Source organism: Manis pentadactyla, chromosome 17, assembly GCF_030020395.1.
Source record: "Manis pentadactyla isolate mManPen7 chromosome 17, mManPen7.hap1, whole genome shotgun sequence".
Classification (NCBI taxonomy): Eukaryota; Metazoa; Chordata; class Mammalia; order Pholidota; family Manidae; genus Manis; species Manis pentadactyla.
The window spans coordinates 43,258,902-43,264,901 of NC_080035.1; the positions used below are offsets into that span (position 1 = coordinate 43,258,902).

The 6,000-nt window shown below is 31.4% G+C and overlaps 1 long non-coding RNA gene across 1 annotated transcript in view; it reads right to left on the reverse strand.

Annotated features, from left to right (window-relative positions):
* LOC130681416 (uncharacterized) overlaps nt 1-5,536 on the reverse strand; it is a 43,230-nt gene extending 37,694 nt beyond the window's left edge. Inside the window, exon 1 of the long non-coding RNA XR_008994556.1 lies at nt 5,492-5,536. This is a non-coding gene — a long non-coding RNA (uncharacterized LOC130681416). The remainder of the gene's footprint in view (nt 1-5,491) is intronic.
* Between the last annotated feature and the right edge of the window lie 464 nt (nt 5,537-6,000).

The following is a 6,000-nucleotide window of genomic DNA, read 5'->3' on the forward strand; positions in this document are numbered from 1 at the left end:
CATTGCTGTATTGTTCATTCATTCGTTGAATGAATATGTTAGTGCATAATTAACCATTCCAGTATTGAGGGATATTTGTTTTCTTCCAATATTCAGCTATTTTTAATAGTTCTGTAAAAGTCATACCCATATTTGGTGACCTTTATGACACATTTCTATTTGGTCTATACTAAGGCATAGAAATGCTGGGTCAAGGGGTTAGTATATTCAGTTTTAGTAGAATGTGCTAAATAGTTTGCTAAAGTGCTTATACTTATTTACTCCCTACAGACAGCATATGAAAGTTTGAATTTCCCCATCTTCCTACAAGTACCTGACATTTTTGTCTTTCCTATGTATTCTATTGAGTATATAATGGCATGAATTTTAGGTATGAATTTTTGGTTTTTTACTTTCCTAATTAATAATAATAAAGTTGAGCATATTTTCTAATGCTTATTGCCCATTTAGACATCTTCTAAACATCTTGCTTAAACTTTTTACCCATTTTTCTCTTATCTTTGGTGACCTTTATTTATTTAGAAGAGTTCTTCACATATTTATTTAGAAGAGCTCTTTATATAGTGTGGAATATTTGTCAGATTTATGTGTTGCAAATGTCTTCTTCCACAATGTGGGTTGCCTTTTCACTTTCTTACTGGTAAATTTTGATGAAAACATGTTATCATTAATGTAATAAAAACTTATCATTTTCCTTTGATTATTGATTTTGTAGCACTTTTAAATAATATGTGTTCTCCAAAATCATAAATATATTCCTATCTACCACTTTCTGGGAACTTTATTATTTTCTTTTTCATATGTAAATCTACAATCCATCTGAGATTGTTTTTTGTGAAGATCAAAATTCATACTTTTAAAAAAATGGAAACCAGGTGACAAAGCCTCATTGATTGAAAGTATATCCTTTCTCCAGTGCACTCCAGTATCAACTTTTAAAAACTATTTTGTTGTAAATTTGTGACTGTTTTTGAGTTCTGTATTCTGTTTCAATGATGTTGAATAATTAAAAGCCAATTCGATTTTGGAAATTGTATGACATATGTTATATTTTTAATAAGGTACTAGGCAAATAGTTAGAATTAAGTAGTCAATATTTATTTGGTAAACCATTTATTTTGTCTAATCAAATCTTCTTTTTCATTCTTCAACTAGCATGCTTCTCTAATATGTAAATATTCATCTTGTTCCTTCAGCCCACCCTAATGAAATTACCTCTCTCTAGTCACTAACACTATGTCATACTCTAGTTTGCTTGATAGCCTTTTCCAACATGTAATTATTCAATTCTAATTGGGCCAATTCTCAAGTAATTCCCCTCAACTTAAATTTTTATCTCACTCTTTCTGTATTTCTAGCTCTACCAATTCAAGCTCATTATTATCCTCAAATCTGACTTACAATGCTTTTCTCTTGGGAAGGCTTTTGCAGATAGTCAGACCTATGAGATTCTTCATTAATAAATTATTTCTTGCTTATATATCATTCTAATTATTGTATAGATCATAAAACACATATGCTCAGCTACTCTCCAGTTTTCATCTAGAATGTGTCTCTGATATCTAACCCTTTTTATTTTCCCTTTGGCTGTATAAATCCTAACTAACCCACCTCTTAAAAAAGACTTTTCCAGGTTTACGAAGATACAATTGAAATACAATGGGGTGAAAGTTTAAGCTACACAATGAAGTGATTTTATATGTGAATTGCGAAGTGGTTACCAAAATAAAGTTAGTTAACACATCCATCGCCTCAGATAGTTACATTGAGTATAAACACACACACATACACAACTTTTTCTTTATCCATTCATCCATTGAAGGTCACTTCTCTTTCATGTCTTAGCTATTGTAAATCATGTGTCAATGAACACAGGGGTGCAGATTTCTCTCTGATACAGTAATATCCTTTTCTTTAGACATATACCCAGAAGTGGACTTGCTGGATCATATGGGAGTTTTATTTTTAATCTTTTGAGAGCCCTCCAAACTATTTTCCATGGATTCCAAACTAGTTTCCATAGGCTGTCCCACCTATAGTACACAAGGGTTCCCTTTTCTTCATATCCTCCTCAGCACTTATCTCTTTTATTTTTGGTAATAGCCACTCTAACAGGCATGACGTGATATTTCATTGTGGTTTGGATTTGTTTATCTCTGATTATTAGTGATCTTGAACACTTTTGCATATATCTGTTGCCCATTTGAATATACTCTTTTGGAAAAATTTTGCCTCTTCAGGTCTTTGCCCATTTTTCAATTGGAGAATTAAGGTTTTTTATTGTTTTCCTGATATTGAGTTGTATGAGTTCCTTATATATTTTGAATATTGTTCCCTTAACAGATTTCTGGTTTGCAAATATTTTCTCCAGTCTGTGGGTGGGCTTTTCATTTTTATTTTTATGATTGCTTCTTTTGCTCTGCAGAGCTCTTTAGTTTGATGTAGCTCTACTTGTCTATTTTTGCTTTTGTTGCTTGTGCTGATGGTGTCATATCCATAAAATCATTGCCAAGAATAATGTCAAGGAGCTTTTCCTCTATGTTTTTGCCTAGGAGTTTTATGGCTTCATTTCTTACATTTTACTCTTAATTACATTTTGACTTAATTTTTGTGAATAGAAACTGCTTGTTTATTTCAACGCCAGGACATTACAATATGAGATTTTAAAAACGAAATAACCTCCTTAGAAATTGAAAATACTCTTTAAAAATATTCTGTTTACTTTGATTGCATAATTGTTAAAATTAAAGAAAATATTTACAATGTTATAATATATATAATATAGTGGGCTTATAAAAAGTATGATATTAAAATAATTTCACCAAGAATCTTAAAATAAATACCAGTATATAATTAATAGTCACATACATTTAACTATTTGGCTTCCAGTTCCTACGTTATATTGAACACAGTCTTTGATTTTTCTTCCTCCATTTTACATCTTAATTTTAGTTAACAACAATATATTTTTCAGGGAGAAAATTAGATAGATTAAAATATGAAAGATATAACTGGATCTAAAAGGTCTAATAGCAAAGATTCACAAAGAGGGCTCTGGTCTTCTAAATTAACCAACGAAAGATCTTATAGTACACAAATTTTCTTTATGAATTATCCAGCTTAACATTTAAAAATGAGACATAGAAGTATTTTTGTCTCCTTAGATTTTTGCAAATGAATATCATCCATACTAAGATTCTATTTTAGGGAGTGCATGAACTTCTTGATGCCTACTATCTACCACCAGAGTATTTGTCGTATAATAGTAACAATTAAGATATTTTATAGATAATTCTATTGAGGGACTCTCCCAGTGAATATTAAACCACATGAGTCTACTTCTACTTCATTTCCTATCAATTTCCCCTAAATAGCTCAGTGTTCACATACCCACCCCAAAGCTACTCAAACTCTTCATATTTGTAGATGCTCTTTTTTACGGGCAGCCATATTTCAAATGACAAGCTTTAAGCATCTCTTTGAATCTAGTTTAAAGAAGCTACTGCCAGTACAGTTCTAACAATTTCTTATTAATGAAATTTACTCCTATCATATTAGAACATGTAGTGATTAATTTTAAATGAATTTTATCTACATGGAGTGTAGAAGTAAAGTTATACATATACAAAGTTTGTGCATGAAGAGTTATTTATTCTACTAAGAAATATGTATATATTTATTATTCAAGTGCAGAATATGAGACTTACTTTTTCGTTACCAAAAAGAGCTTTGAAATTATCATTTTCATCTTCACACTGAGGAAACATCTGAGCAAACTGAAAATCAATTACTTTTCTTGGACTCATCAGAGAAATGACATTGTAGGACTAACCACCACCCACCACCCTGAAATAAGCAGAGACTGCTGGAGTTGATACTATTAGAGTCCTTAAAGGATCATTTTGACACATTGGTGGAGGTTGAGTGTGAACTAACATGAGAGTCAGAAACTCCTGGTTGCCCAATTCTTTTGTACATATTACCTTTGGAAAATCCACTAGGTTCCCAGGAGAAGAGTCAAGAAAAGTCCAGTCCTGAATCTGGCAGGAGGAAGGGAAAGTAACCATTCTGAAATATGCTTAGGTCCTTCTGCAGAGGAAAACAATTTTAACAGAATCTCATTCTACCTAGGAGGAAGGGCATTCAGCCTACTCCAGGCCCATCTAGTTTTCCTGTCATACTTACTGGAAAAAAAAAAAAAGGCTAAGAAACACTATGAAGATCATAGCCTAGGGACACAGGTCCATTAAAATATTGAGAATTAATTATAATATTATAGAATGCATCTTCTTCCCCCTTCACATATGCCTTACAACCACATCAACAGGACTGCAGTCTAAGAACAGTAGATTATAGCTGAATAATCTGCAAGGCATACAAGCTATTGTCTCCAATAGGACTCTAGGGGAATTTGAGGCATCTGACATCTATAGTTATAGTAAACATTACAAACAGCTTAACTTTTATTCAGATTAACATAAAACCTCTCTCTAAGGATCTTCTACCTCAGTTTCTATTACCTGATACATCATGTCTGAGGTACATCAAAAATTATAAGGCATATTAAACATTCTGAAGAGACAAATTAAACATTAGAACCCAACTCAGATATGACAAAGATTTTGGAATTACCAGGCAAGGAATTTTTAATAACTGTATTAAGGCTTTAATGGAAAAACAGACAACATGCAAGAACAGATGGAAATACAAGCAGAGATGGAAAGTACAAAAAAAAAAATCAAAAAGAAATTGTAGAAATAAAAAACTAACAAAAATGAATAAGTCTTTGATGACTGATCAATAGACTAGACATAGCCATTTCAGAATCAGTGACCTTGAAGATATGTCAATAGAAACTTACAAAAACTGAAATACAATGAGAAACTAATGAAAAAACAAAACAAAACAAAACAAAATTGAATGGAACATCCAAGGATTGTGAGGTGATTTCAAAATATCAGCACAACGTATCCATAATTGGAATATCAGATAGAAAGAAAAATAGAATGGAGTAAAATAAATGTTTGAAGTAACAATGGCTGAGAATTTTCCAGAATAACAGACACCAAAGTACAGAACTAGAAAACTCAGAAAATACTAAATAATATAAATACCAAAAACTACACCTAGGCCTACCCTATCCAGACTGCAGGAGACAAAAGACAAATAGAAAATCTTGAAAGAAGTCAGACAAAATAAAAATATGGTATTTTCTGTGGCATATCAGATAAATTTTTGACAAGAAAAGAAAACTAGAGGGAAATTAAAAATTTCACCTATAATATCGAATATATGTTTCAAATTTTAGCAAATTTTTCGACCCAAATAATACCCTTTTATAATCTAATTTAAGAGCCATGGGGATAAACATTTTATTAAGAATTGTACAATATATTTCTACAGTACCCCAAGATACTTTAAAAATATTATTAGGGGCTTATTTAAGTGACTATACTTTGATATAAGAAAGATCAGCAAAGATTTATCTCACAGTCAGATGTCCAAATTCTACCATTCTGGAAGGTTTCAATGAGTCCTGGCATGTAAGTGATGACAAAAGAAAGGTGATCAGCTCTCTTCTGCAGCAGGAAACCACTGAAGAATTGGGGTCATATTAGATAGGGTTCTCTCTGGTCTTATAAGCTATTCTCAAAGGAATTTGATTTGTCCTTTCTAAAAGCTGTGCAGAGCAGCTTATAGGATTAAAAGCTTGTCACATAAAAAAATAAGATCTCAAAAGTGAAATGAACACTCAGGATCCACAGAAATCCTAGACAAGTCTTTCATTACATTGCTGGAACATTCAACACCACAGCTAAATCTATACCATGGGTATGCAAATTCATAAAACCAGTAGCTATATATTTAAACAAATGTAAAAGTACACATAACTATGTTTAAATTTAGTTTATTAAGAATACCACACATAAAATTAAAAATGATTGTTTTAAAATTTAAAAATCTTATAATGGAATCAAACAAGGATTTTTTACCTCTTGA